Here is a 14,422-nt window from a genome sequence, read left to right as displayed (position 1 = left end):
GTGTCCGATATAAAAATGTTTTTATGTTGGGGCGCCCGGGTGGCTCAGTCCGTTGAGCGGTCAGTCGACTTCGGCTCAGGTCTTGATCTCACGGCTGGTGGGTTCGAGCCCGGCGTGGGGCTCTGTGCTGACAGCTCAGGGCCTGGAGCCTGCTTCGGATTCTGCGTCTCCCTTTCTCTGCCCCTCCCCCAGTCTGGCTCTGGCTCGCTCTCTCTCTCTCTCTCTCTCTCTCTCAAAAATAAATAAACGTTTAAGAAAAAAATTTTAATAAATAAAAATATTTTACGTAACAAGTGGCCAGTCACTAAGTGAATTTTAATATCCACACGCCATACAGGTTTGGCAGGCACCAAGTCGTAGCACTGATGTAACATTTTATTTTCTTGATTCATTCATTAGTGTTACAACAAGGAAGAATTTCTTGAAAAGAAGTTTTGTACACTTCACACACCTAACAATTTTATTTGTCAACTACACCTCGATAAAGCTGAAGAAGTAGAATTAAAGAACTAAAAAGAATAACTTTCCATGTTTAAGATATTACTCAAACTCATCAGCACTATCGTTCATGTATGAAATAATATTTACACTTGTCAATGAAAAATATCTCATGGTTTCCCACACTTTGCTGTTTTAATAAACACAAATATAATCTCCAAGTGGTCGCAGAAAAATACAAAATAATAATATGAATAATAATATCATTATTAGTATATTAGTATATAATATATATCTTAATTAGTATTATATTATTATTATGTGCTGCCTGCATGATTGCTAAGCGTCCCACGCTATTCTTTTTTTTTTTCATTTTTATATTATTTTTTTTATTTTTAACTTGTTTTATTTTTTATTTTTTTTAATTTACATCCAAATTAGTTAGCATATAGTGCAACAATGACTTCAGGAGTAGATTCCTTAATGCCCCTGACCCGTTTAGCCCGTCCCCCCTCCCACAACCCCTCCCGTAACCCTCAGTTTGTTCTCCGTATTTACGAGTCTCTTCTGTTTTGTCCCCCTCCCTGTTTTTATATTATTTTTGTTTCCCTTCCCTTATGTTCATCTGTTTTGTCTCTTAAAGTCCTCATATGAATGAGGTCATATGATATTTGTCTTTCTCTGACTAATTTCGCTTAGCATAATCCCCTCCAGTTCCATCCACATAGTTGCAAATGGCAAGACTTCATTCTTTTTGATTGCCGAGTAATACTCCATTGTATATATATATACCACAGCTTCTTTATCCATTCATCCATTGATGGACATTTGGGCTCTTTCCATACTTTGGCTATTGTCAATGGTGCCGCTTTAAACATGGGGGTGCATGTGTCCCTTTGAAACAGCACACCTGTATCCCGTGGATAAATACTTAGTAGTGCAATTGCTGGGTCGTAGGGTAGTTCTATTTTTAGTTTTTTGAGAAACCTCCAGACTGTCTTCCAGAGTGGCTGCACCAGATGGCATTCCCAATGTCCCACACTATTCTAATCACTTTACACATTGTAACCTTATTCCTCATCCAAACCTGTGAGGCAGGTTACTATCATTATCCCATCTTACAGATGAGGAAACTGAGGCACAAGGGGATCAAGGTAATGGCTCAAGGTCACACAACTAGGAAGGGACGGAACTAGCATGACCCCACAGGGCATGTGTTCTTGACCTCCGGGCTCTATTGGCCTAGATTGAGGTCAGGGGAAAGGTGGTCGAGGACCACTGCCCTGAGGACATGGCTGGGTTAACCAGGAAGAGAAGAGGGCATGTCAGGCAGAGGGGACAGCAGCAGTTGAGAGCAGAGTCCCTGAGGCGGGAGTAAATTCAGGGATTCGGAGGAACAGGGAGGAGGCCTATGGGGCTGGAAGCGAGTGAGGTAAGGACAGCGGTGGGGACGCGACACAGAGATGGTGGCAGGGGCCACCTCCTGTAGGGCCTCGGGGACCCCATGCAAGAGAGAAGTGACTCTGGCATCACCTGGAATCAGTCGGGACCCCTTTGGGTGTAAATGACAGAAGAGGCTGGATCTCACACAGAATGGGGGGCCCAGGCATCATGGCCCTGCCCACCCCAGCTATGTGGCCTTGGGAGAATTGCTTTCCCCCTCCCCGTGCCTCAGTTTCCTCATCTGTACAAGGGGGATAATAACGGTACCTAACTTGGAGGGTTGTTGGGAGAATTAAGTAGGTTCATACATGCCAAATGGTTGGAATGAAGGTCTGGATGTAGTAAGGGGTACATAATGTCATGTATCATTATCTTCATTATCACAATAAAGATGAGAGCCCGACAGCGGCAGGTGAGGTTTGATCCAGGCGCTCACATGATATCACCAAGGCTCTGGTGTCTTCCCTCTGCTATCTGAGGCTGCCTGGGCTTTACGTTCGGGCTTCACACTGCAGCGAAAGCCCCCGTCCCAACCCTGTTGTCCACAATATGGCCACCGCCATTTCCTCCATCCTCAGACCACACTGCCCCAAAGAAAGAAAAAAAGGAGGGAGCGGGAGACACGCATCCCCAGAATCCCCAGCAAGTTTCCTCACCTCTCACTGGCTCTGAGTGAGTTACAAGCCCACTCCTGAGCCAAGGAAGGGCTGTGGCCAGAAAGAGGAGATAGTGGCTGGGAGCTGGGGCTGCAGCCAATCACAGCCGAGGGTGGGTGGTGCATGGTCAGAAGAGAAAGTCAGGGTCCTAGCTCTATTTCCCCTGCCCTGATGGGTTCCATGCTGGAGTCTTGGAGAGTCCCCCACCTTGCCTCAGTTTCCCTACTCTACTCCAGCCCCCACATTTCACATCAAGTTGATTCCAGAGCAGAGACGTGGGGAAACCAGCCTCACCCTCCCAGGGGTCGCTTTTGGGTATTTACTCTCATTGATATCATCCCCCCCACCAAGGCCCACCCTCTTTCCCAGCTTCCCTCCCTCATCGCCCTGCCCCGCGGAGGAATGAGGCAGCTCACACAAGACAGAAGTTGAATTTATTTTTGGCATTGTGAGTGGTTGTCTGGGGTCTCCTAGAGTCCTCTTCCTTCAGTGGCCAGAGGAAGAGCGTTCCTCAGTAGAAGGAACACCCCCTCAGCTCCAGAGGGACCCCAAAACACCAGGGTGGGACCGGGCTACACAGCCTGGGTGAGTCTAAGAGGACCCATCTACCCCAGATCTTTCTCCCCTCGCATCCCTCCTGCCCCAGACAGAGAGGAGGGATGTGAAGGGTAGTTTTGTGCCAACCTGGCTAGGCTAAAGCCCCCGGTTATTCAACCCATCAAATGCCAATCTACGAGTTGCTGTGAAGGCATTTTGTAGCTGTGGTGCTACGCCTTCAATCTGCTGCCTTTAAGTAAAGCGGATTACCTTCACTATATGGGTGGGCCTCGTCGAATCAGTTGAAGGCGTTAAGAGCCCAAACTGTGGTTTCCCAGAGAATAAGGAATTCTGCCTCAGGACTGCAGCGTCCACTCCTGCCTGAGTCTCCAGCCTGCCCTGCAAACGTCGGACTTGCCAGCCCCCACAATTGCTGCGGCCAATTGCTTAAAATAAATATCTTAATATATACCCTATTGGTTCTATCTCCCTGGAGAGCCCTGACAGGCCATCCCCCTTACTGCTGCCGAGCCTGGGGGAGGGGAGGAGTTGAGCTGGCCCCAGCCAAAGTGAAGTCCCGGGTGTTAAGGGGAGGCAGAGAAGGTTAAGCTGGGGCACGAGGGTCTCCATCCCCAGAGAGGCAGGTCAGACACAGGTATTCTTGGCCCCCTGTCCGAGCCCTTTGGGCCCCTTGGCCTCACCAGCCAAATTATACTGCTCCCCCCCATCGGGAAATCTGAACGATCCCCGCCCCCGGGGACAGCAGGACCAAGTAGAGTCAGGCCACAGCCCACACCCCCAGAACCTGGCCATAACCAGGGCGTGAACAAAGCACGGCCCTCAGGGAGCCCAACACTCAAGTGGCGGCATGCCGGGGTACTGGGTGACAAAGGGAGTCTCGGGTGTGAGAGCACTGGACGTTAGCCTAGTGGGGAGTTCAGCCACAGCTATGTCAACTTAGCACAGGTGGAGGTCTTGACATGGATGGTGGGGCCACCCTACACTGAGGGTTGGCCGGTGAGGACTGGGGGACAGAACTCACCGGGTGTCAGGGCGACAGGACACCGGGAGCCAGCTGCTGAGTGCTGGAGAAAGGAAAAGAGGGGCGCCTGGGGGGCTCGGCCCGTTAAGCGTGCGACTCTCAATTTTGGCTCAGGTCAGGATCTCATGGTTCAAGGCTTCGAGCCCCGCATCGGGCTCTGTGCTGACAGCGCTGAGCCCGCGTGGGATCCTCGGTCTCCCTCTCTCTCCCTCTCTCTCTCTCTCTCTCTCTGTCTCTCACAAATAAAGAAATAACCATTAAAAAAAAAAAAAAAAGGAATACACACCAAGGGCCAGGCGCCGGCCTGCATCGTCCCATATCCAGTGGAAGGTTGGCGCGTGGGGCCAGTGGGAAGATGGTGATTAGAGAAACGGCTGTGGATACCCATGCACCGTGCGGGGTGCTGGAGGCAGGCCTCTCGGCTGTTGGGGGGAGCTGGGTGCTTTCTGATTGAGGCTGGGTAACAGATGCTGGAGATGGGACATACGGCCCAGCAGGGCGTCCATGTGCCGGACCATTTATTTCGGTGTTTGGCTGTCAGCACCTTAGAGGACGGCCAGGATCTGGGACACGAAAGGGACCGAGTGTCGGGACGCCCACGTGTCACATGGCCAGATAGAGCACAGCAGCCGGTTTGGGTGAGCACCTCGCCTACTGCCTGATGAGAAGGGGTGAGAGTTGGGGTTCCCCCACCCCAGCGGTGGGGAGTCTGCGTGCCCGGGATGTTGGCGTCTTCAGAACTGGCCTGAGTATCGAGGCGTTGGCACTGGCTGATGGGAAAGCAGGAGTCTCGAGGCTAGAAGATCCTCCTATGCCCTGAGAGTTGGTACCACGTGAGGGGATGCTGGCTTTGGTGCAAGCATTGGGAGACAGATTGCAGATGCTGGCTCACAAAGGTTCTGGAAGCGTCCGCAGACGGAGTGTGTGGGTCTGGGCCCACCAGGCAGTGCGCTGGGGAGTACAGACCTAAGAGAGCCCGAGGTGCGGAGTTGAGAAGGCCACACACTGGGTGAGGGCCTCTGGATGTGGCTGCATTGGCCAGAGTCATGCTGGGAAGCAGCTGACGGGGCACCAGGCATCGGGGAGAGCTGGCTTGGGCCTCTCTCCGCCCCGGGTCCGGCGGGGGACTCAGCGGGTCCCCTTCCCCGGCGCGTAGACCCAGCAGCCACTCGTGAGCGTGCCCGTCTGGGCCAGACCCCCCTCACCAACCCTTCCCACCCAGCCCTTGCTTGCCTTGTAGGGCATCCAGCCATAAACGGAGGCCTCACGGATGGTGACTCAGTAACTCCAAATGTCACAAAGGCTGGAGAATGGGGGACTGTCCACGCACTCTGGTGCACACCAATATACCCCGCTCTCTGGGGATGGGAGGGGCTGCTAGGATGGGACACAGGTGTAGTCACTGACGTCAGCACCCAGGGCCTTGGAGAGGCCAGAGTGACCTCGGCATTGGCTGGTTAACAAGCAGGACGCTTGCTAGGAGAGTAAATCTTAAATGTTCTCCCCACAAGTAAGAAATGATAATTGGGGGGGGGGGGGGCGCCTGGGTGGCTCAGTCGGTTGAGCATCTGACTCTTGCTTTCAGCTCAGGTCATGATCCCAGAGTCAGGAGATCGGGCCCCAAGTTGGGCTCCATGCTGGGTGGGAACCTGCTTAAGGTTCTCCCTGCCTGCACCACTCACACACTCTCTCGCTGTCAAAAAAAAAGATAATTATGTGAGGTGATGGAGGCAGGAGGGGGTAGCTAACACAATGGGGGTAATCACGGTAATTATCCTGCAATATACAAGTGTATGAAGTCACCTCATTGCACACCTTAAACTCACACCACATTATATGTCAATTATATCTCAAAAAGAGATATCATTTGGGGAAAATAGAACGCGTACGGGTTAAACTCAGAGAAAAGCAAATGCAAATGCATCACAATCGCTGATGGGTTAAATACACTGAATCCTCCATCCAAACACAATTATACCAATTTCAGGAACTTTCGTGAACAGTGACAACCAGGGAGGGACCACATTCTGATATCTAAACGATTTTATGCTGGTGTGAGATCTTTTCCGATACTTCTCCTTCGGCTTGTCACGTGCCACAAACAGACTGCGAAAGGGACACTGACGGTCGTGACCTTGGCATTGCGTTAATTGTTGGCAGAGGTTACCTTTGAGGTAAAAAGAACAAAATTCACTGCGCTGGCTATTGAAACACACTCTTTCCAGCCTGGAACCATTTGCACATCCAGAGGAACGAGAGAAATCTGACCAAGCAATGATGAAAACCAAGTTGAAAGTTTTTTAAAAATCACCGCATGCCATCCCAGACTGACACCTCTGTTTGCAGCCTCGGGGGGGTCCCTGGCAACATGTCAAAGGTCACGTGACCTGGTTGGCTTCCCCGGCTCAGTGTCAGACACATCCGTTCTTCGCTCACTCAGACCAGGAGCACTGGGGGACCCTCAGCTCCTCTCTCCACACCCCATAGCCAATCCCCCAGCAAACTCTAGGAGCTCCGGTTCAAAAGCTAGCCAGGATCAACCCACTTTCCCCCTCCTTAGCCCCACCTGGTCCATCCTGTCATGCCCTACCTGGACCAGTCCTGGTCCCCAGTCCCACCCTGGCCCCCACAGTCCGTCCTCCCGGCAGCAGCCAGAGGGTGCCCATGAGCACCTGAGACAGGTCTGCAGCTCTCGGGGACTCCCAGTTTCCTCAGGGTAAAAGCCCAAATTCTACCCTCCACCCCTCCTCCCTCTTCCCGCCTTCACTCACTCTGCTCCAGCCACGTGGACCTCCGCGTTGTTCCTCCAACTGCCAGGCCCAGTCCTGCCCCAGGGCCTTTGCATGGGCTGTTTCCCTGCCTGTACCAGATATCCCTCCCTCACATCCTTCAGGTCTCCTCAAAAGTCACCTACGCAGAAAGGCCTCCTCTGACCCCTAAGCTAAATAACCACACCCCTTCTCTGATTCACACTCTCCCCTTTTTATCCTGCTTTGTGTTAAATTCAGGGCCGTTATCACTGTCTCTATCACTTACTCATTTGTGTAGTGTCTGTCTCTGCCATTATAATGCCAGCCCTTAGAGGGAGGGGACGGCTCCTCTCTATGTATCCAGTGTCTAGAACAAACCCACCTGCCTGGGATCAGATACCAACTTCACCCCTGCCGGGCAGGTGGGAGCTAAACCAAGTTTCTTGCCCTCCCAGTGCCTCAATTTTCTCATCTGTAAAGTGGAGATCATTACAGGCAATGAGCTCACACAGTGGTGGGCGTGGACAGTGATTGGCATACAATAGGTGTTCGATATGTGCACGTCTATGCTGGGTGTCCTTCCCGATGCATCAGCCTTTATCCGAATGCGTGTGTGCACAGGCAGGCACGTGGCTCCACTCCTGTGTGTCTACCTGCGGGCAGGGCATGCACACAGAGGGAAACTGAGTCAACCGCCACAGGCCAGGCCCAGCCCCCTTCTCCTCCCCATCCAGACCCAGTGCCCGGGGACCCCACTCCCGTCCTGGCACTCGCCCCACCACCCTCCACCTCCACCAGCTCGCCTGGTTCAGGAGTGGACCTTCCATCTGAGTTAGAGGTGTCCATCTATCTCTGAGGCTAAAGGTCATGGGCCAAAAGGGCCCCAGCTGGGGGGTGCCCCCCCTCCACGTTCTTGGGAGGATTCCACAGGGACCGTGCTAGAAGGGCACCCTCTTCAGCTCCACCCCAGTCTCTGCTGGGGTCCGGATTCATCTCACCCACCCAGCTCCATCCCCGAGCCCCCACCTCTGAGATGCCCACCTGACCCATGGGGACCACTGAGGACGGATGGGCCAGGCATCTGAGGGGAGCGGCCCTGGGGGAGGCGAAAGGGACAGTGACCGGTATGGGGAACAGGGTCTCCCCCACCTGACCCTGGCCTTTACCAGCTGAGGGCAGGGGAGTCCGGGCAGGGACTCCTGGGCTCCTGTCCTCCCCCCACAGCACGCCCCTCGCCCGGCGCTGGACAGATGAGGGAGCATCTAGCTTGGCCTCTAGGGACACAGTGTGTGCCCACCTGGCCCTGGCTGATGAGGTTCCCCCATAGATCAGGGGCAGCTCAGGCACGTCCTGCTGTTTCTGGGGGTGGCGCAGGGAGGGAGGAGTTGTCACCCCTGCAGCCACCTGGACTCCCTCCTGTGGTGCCTCCTTCTAGGCCTCACTTTCCCAAGCACACCTGTGGGCTCCACACCCCAGAGCTTCACGGCCAAGCAGCGGGGACTGGGGAAGACAGGGCAGGCTCCACTCAACCTCCAAGTAACAGGTGGAGGAGAGGAGGAGGGGACAGGGGACCGACACCATTCTTAGAGAAAGAGAGAGAGTCATTTCCATGCTATCAGCTTCCTGGGACCGCCATGACAAATGACTACAAACTTTGTAGCTGAAATGCCACGAATGTATTGCCTTACTATTCTCGAGGCCAGAGGTCCCTCTCGGAGGTCACCAGGCTAAAAAAGGTGTCCACAGGTGACAGTCCTTTCTGGAAGCTCGAGGGAAGGATCTGTTTCCTTACTCATTAAGATTGTTGGCAGATTTCAGCTCCTTATGGTTGTAGGACTCAGGTTCTGTTTCCTTGCGGACCGTCAGCTGAGGGCTGTGCCCAGCTCCTACAAACACCCGCGTTTCTAGAAGCCCTCAGCTCATAGCCCCTTCCTCGGCTTCAAAGCCCCCACCCAGCAGGCCAAATCCCTGTCACCCTTCACCCTTCTTCTGTGTCACCTCTGTCCCAGCCAGGAAGGCTTCTCTGATTTTAAGGGCCCACGTGGTTGGATTGAGCCCACCCAGGCGATCCGGGATCACCTCCTCCTCTCAAAACGCCTAATTTGGATCACAAGTACAGAATTCCTTCCACCGTGAACAGGGAGGGGAGCACACCCGAGGTTCCAGGGATTAGGACGCGCACCTTTTGGGGGCTTTTCGGCTGCCACACGCACATGGACACCATACAGGCAGACCGGGGTCCATGGCTAGTTCACAGGGCACCTCCATGCAAATTAGAACAAAGCACCCTGTCATTGCAGGATGCTTCAAAGTCGTCGCCATAGACCCGACCGAGAATGAGGCCCTTGACTGCCCTCTGCTGGAAGGTAGTCAAAATGAATGTCCAAATCCACCCAGTCTCTGAGGTGAAGGGAGCCCCTCAAAGATGGGGGGGAACCCCCTAGTGCAGAGAAAATCTGTGTCCTCACCCAAAACACACACACACAGACCAACTCAGATGCACGCCTACTCCCTCACATCCCACAGCGAAACCTGTTGCCATCTCCCACCAAACAGTTTTGTTCTGAGTCATGGGTGCGAGGGTTGAGTCCAGGGCTCAGTGAAGATTTCTCGCAGAGGATGGGGGGAGTCTGTGGACTTTGTGGGCAGCTGACCACAGTCACTAAGGGGCGGCACTGAGGGTTACAGAGGGCTGGTGGACGGGGGGCAAAAGGAAGTGGCCACTGGAACGGCATACAACTGGGTACCCTCACAGGTATAAACCCTCGGACGGGGGCTTGGACCCTGCGTGTAAACATTCACTGCACTAATATTTACTGAGTGTTAGCCCCGTGCCAGGCGCTGTTCTAAGGCAGGTGGGAGACAAGACAGATCAGAGCCCACCTTGCCCGTGGGCCCTTCGTAAGCCAAGGAACAGAGAAATGTCCTCAAGATTGCCATGGCAGGCGACAAGAGGCTGGCTGTGACCATCCCACCCATCCCTGGACAGCATGGTCCACTGAGAACAATGCAGGGGTAAAGACTATATAGAGTTCCCAGGCTAGCCCACAATAGTCTGTTCAACCCTTCAGGCAGGTGAAAGGTGGTAAGGTATGGAATGGGGGAGGAAAAGACGGCAGGAGGCAGGTGGATGAGGAAGAGAACCCCACAACAAAGACGTGCAAATGGCCCCGACGGAGGAGGTCACTTTCCATAACTGGCCTGGAGGTTATAGTTTCTGCTTATAAGTTCTCCTCTTCGGAGAAGTAGAAACACCCATTAGGGTCAAAACTCTCTAAGTTGTAAGCTGGTAACTCACTACCCAGCCACTCACCAGCAAACGTGTATGGGACACTGAGAGGAAGACAAAACAAAACAAAACAAACAAACAAACAAAGCCACCACATTTAGCAGCCCCTCCTCCAAGATACGGATTCTGATTCTCTGCTTCCCGAAGCTGGGCTTGACCATGTGACCTGGTTTGGCCAATGAAACCTTAGGAAACACGCCACCAGGGGGCGCCTGAGAGGCGCTTGCGCGCGATGCTTGCACTCTGCTTTTCCTGTAAGCTCTACAACCACCGCGAGCTCAGCTCAGGTCCTGAGTCAGGACCTGACTTCAGCTCAGGTCATGATCTCACAGTTGGTGAGTTCGAGACCCACAACGGGCTCTCTGCTGTCGGCACGGAGTAGCTTCAGATCCTCTGTCGCCCCTCTCTCTGCCCCTTCTCTGTTCATGCTCTCTCTCTCTCTCAAAAATGAATAAACGTTTAAAAAAAAAACATTATTATCTCGATTTTGCAGATGGGGAAACTGAGGCACAGGGAGATTTGACTCTGTTGCTAGTAAGGGGTGGAGCCAGGGTTTGCATCCAGTTCTGACTCTGATTAATTGCTCCATTAGCCTGACACCTAGCCCTTCACTAATGATCTGTGTAATTCTGAGCAAGGTGCTACGGTCTTGTGATTATTTCCTCTCATATCAAATGAGAGAAGCAGAGTAAAATCAGAGGTTCTTAAGCAGGTTTGGGCAACCATGATACCATACAACTGTCCAAAAAATTATCTGGGTAAATATACTGGGAGGGAGGGGAGGGTATTGGGGGGGGGGGCGGGGAACAGGCAGCGATCAAGTCAGGTGGTCTGTAGGTTTGGTGAGATTCCCAAATGAGTCTTGATCCAGAAAAGATTAAGAAATACCAGACAATATGCCATGGAAGGCCCTTGCCAAGGTCAAGTTTCTATTCCAGCTGACCCCAAATGCTGCAATTACAGTTATGCAGAAGCCAAACGAGCCTCCCAAGGATAGTCCTGGGTACAATTCAGTCCACATCACAGCAGCCCTGAATTGCGGCCAAGGTCAACATGACCCTGGTCTCAGTTCCAGGCTTGAGCAGAATGCATCTTTCTGACACACCCCACACCCCTGTCTTGGAACCTGACCAGTTCCGGGCTTTTCTCGCCTGTCGTGACCCGCCCAGGGAGGTTGCTCTCCACCCCTGCCCCACCTGAGGTTCCGTTGCTACAGCTTTGAACGCTGAGCCCTGACTAGCCACGCCCTGAGAAAGCAGTTAATATTACAGGAACTGCCAGAAGAATCTACAGCAGATTTCTGTCTGAAGCAACCCTTGCCTCATTTTCCAGAAGTCTGGCTCATCACTGTAACGGTTTCTGAGCTGCATGTCTCCCCAGGGACGCGGTGCTGTCTTTCACAACTGCTCACCGCCAGCTCCCGCCGCCATCGGTTCTGTGCCCGCTCCTATCTCCCTCTGCCTCGACTTTCTGCAGCCAATCCTCATCTTTCTACCTTGACATCAAGCCCACTTGACATCAAAAGCACCTATAGCTGCTCACAGCCATGGCCTCGGGTGTCCTGGGTGAGATTCCCCCTCATACAACAGCCCAGTGCACTTTAAGCTGGTGATAAACTCTGCCGGGTTGTCCAAGAAGCATGCAAAGTGTTCCTCTGGGCAGTGGAATTTTTGTCAAGCCCCATCTTACGGAAGCTTGTCGCGGAGGCTCGGACAATATTAAAAAACCGTCAGGATGGCAGAATCTTAGGGAGAACACGGGGCCACGGGGTCCGTATGCAAAGATCACATGCGGGTGGTCCGGAGAAATCAAGAAAACAGGACTGTTTCCCCTACAGGGTTGGCCCCAGATAGGTGAGTGAGAGCAAGGGTTCAGCGGGCAGGAACTCAGGCCAAGAAGGAACCATGGGAACAGAGGCCCTGGGAATTTGCAGACATCTCGGGGAGGGCACTGGACTTCCCGCAGGTCGTGGGAGAGAGGCAGGCGCCAAATCTCCGAGGCCCGAGTGACCCCAGCTGACATCTGGATAACATCTGTTATACAAAAGAGCCCGTCCAAGCCAGAAAGCAGTAACCCATCAGAGCTTTCAAACACCCAGCAGAGTTGTTGTGTGTGTGTGTGTGTGTTTTTAATAGCTTTAGAGAGATTCTTTCACAACAGCAAACTCACTAACAGGCACCCAGCTCAGCTGCGGTTCAGACACACCCTAGGACACACATGTCCACCACGCATAATAATAACCTAATATTTAATGCACGCTTAGTATGCGCCCGGCACTGTATTATCGCTTTAGACATATTAATTCACATAATTCTTATAAGAAAGTTTTGGGGTAAATGCTGTCATCATCCACATGCAAGCCAGAGGAAGCTGCTTCAACACCCTTCCGTGGGGAAAGGCCAAGCCCCTCCCACAACCCACAAGGCCCTGCAGGACCTGCCCCTGTCCCCTCCCTGCCCTCACCTCCTCCCTTTCTCCCCCTGGCTCATTCTGCTCTAGCCTTCCAGGCCTCCGCCCTGTTCCTCCAACAAGCCAAGCCTGATCCTGCCCCAGGACCTTTGCACAGGCTCTCTGCTCTGCAAGAGAGGCTCTTCCTCCACTGAAGCGACTACACAGCTCACTCCTCACCCCCAAGAACTCTATCCAAATATCACCTTCTCAGGAAGGCTTCTCAATCTAAAACTCCAAGCCTCTCCCCATGTACACACGCACAGCACTCACCACCATCCGGCACACAGTATACTGAATTCATTGTCTTTATTGTTGGCCTGGCCCACCAGAGCAGGGATCTGTGTCTGTTTTGCTCACGGCTATGACCTCCAGGGCCCGGAGTAGTGCCTAGCACACCGCAGGTGCTCAGTAAATATTTGAGAGATGAATGAATCCACAATGAAAAAGGGTATCAAGGCAGGAAGAATCTGGGCCATGGCCCAAGGCCCAGGGTGTCTAAGTAGCAGAAGCCAGACTCCAACCCAGGCAGCCCAGCTCCTCAGTCTTATTAGCCCTAAACATGTCCGTCTACACCTCCCACAAACGCACACAACAGCTAGCACACGTGAACTCTCACAAACACACAAAACCCCGTGCAGCCAGGACCAGCCGCGCGGACTTAGCCACAGGCACATCCCTCACTCAGCCCCACACTCAGCCCCCGGGCTCCGGCCCGCACCTCCTCAGGCCCCCAAACCCCAACGCGGTCTAGGCCTTGGTCTTCACCCTGGGGTAAGGTGAACTCATCCTCCTCTTGCGTCGGGCTGTTGAGGGCGTCGGCTCGTGGGCCGCTACAGCAATGGAGACGTTCACCTGGGGTCCACCTGGGGTCCGGGCTGATGATGGCCAGGTCCAGTGCCTCGCCCTGGGAACGGAAGGCCAGGGAGAGTTGCTGGTGTGGCCAAGGACGCGACCACGCGAACCCCCTCCCCATCTCCTGGGCCCTCTCAATCGGCAGCGTCCCCTAGGGTGCGTGGTGCAGGCTGTTCAGGACAGTCCCCGCCGCCGTCCCCTTGACCCTACCCTCACCCAGGCCTGCACCCCAGCGCCGCCCCGCGCTTCTCCAGCTCCCAGGTCTGACACAGGTGGCCGCGCACGGTGGCACAGTTCAGGCTGCGGAAGAGCACAACCTCCCCTCCCCGCCCTCCGCCCTCTGCCTCCCATCCCCCTTGAGCCCCGGGGACCCTCAGGCTCCTCCCTCAGCCCGAGCCCCGCCCCCTCCTGGTTTCTGGCGCACCTCCAGCTTCCCGGGGGGGCGCAGAGTCAGCGCCCTGGACCCCCACGTCTGGAGCGCACGCTTCCTAGGCCTCCTCCCAGGCCCCGCCTCCACGGGGGGCGCGCCGCTGCCCCCTCTGCCTCCACGGCCCCTCCCCACGCCAGCCCAGGCCCCGCCCTCCGGCCCCGCCCCCACCCCTCCGGCTGCTGACTGCGACGCACGTGGTGGCTCTCTACAGCGTGGCGCGGGCTGGCGAAGACGCCGGGTTCCCCCCTCCGTCACGGTCCCGGCAGCCCCCATGGGTCTCTTCTGCCCCTTGGCCGCCCCCCCGACCCTCCCGGACCCCGCCCCAGCCAAGTCCTGCCCCTCAGCGGGCCTCCCCAGAAGCTGTAAGCCCCCCAACCCCGCCCGGGGCGCACACATTGCGCCCACCGCTTGCGCGTGGTGCTGGCACCGGTCGGGTGGCTCCAGAAGAAATCGGCGGGCTGGCGCTGGACGAGGAATCCATGGAAGCGCACGTCGTGCAAGCCCGAGGGCACCTCCTTGGCCCGGCGACTGGAG

Source organism: Neofelis nebulosa, chromosome 4 (assembly GCF_028018385.1).
Source record: "Neofelis nebulosa isolate mNeoNeb1 chromosome 4, mNeoNeb1.pri, whole genome shotgun sequence".
Classification (NCBI taxonomy): domain Eukaryota; kingdom Metazoa; phylum Chordata; class Mammalia; order Carnivora; family Felidae; genus Neofelis; species Neofelis nebulosa.
The sequence above is the reverse complement of the archived record's forward strand: the minus strand, read 5'-3'. Positions refer to the sequence as shown.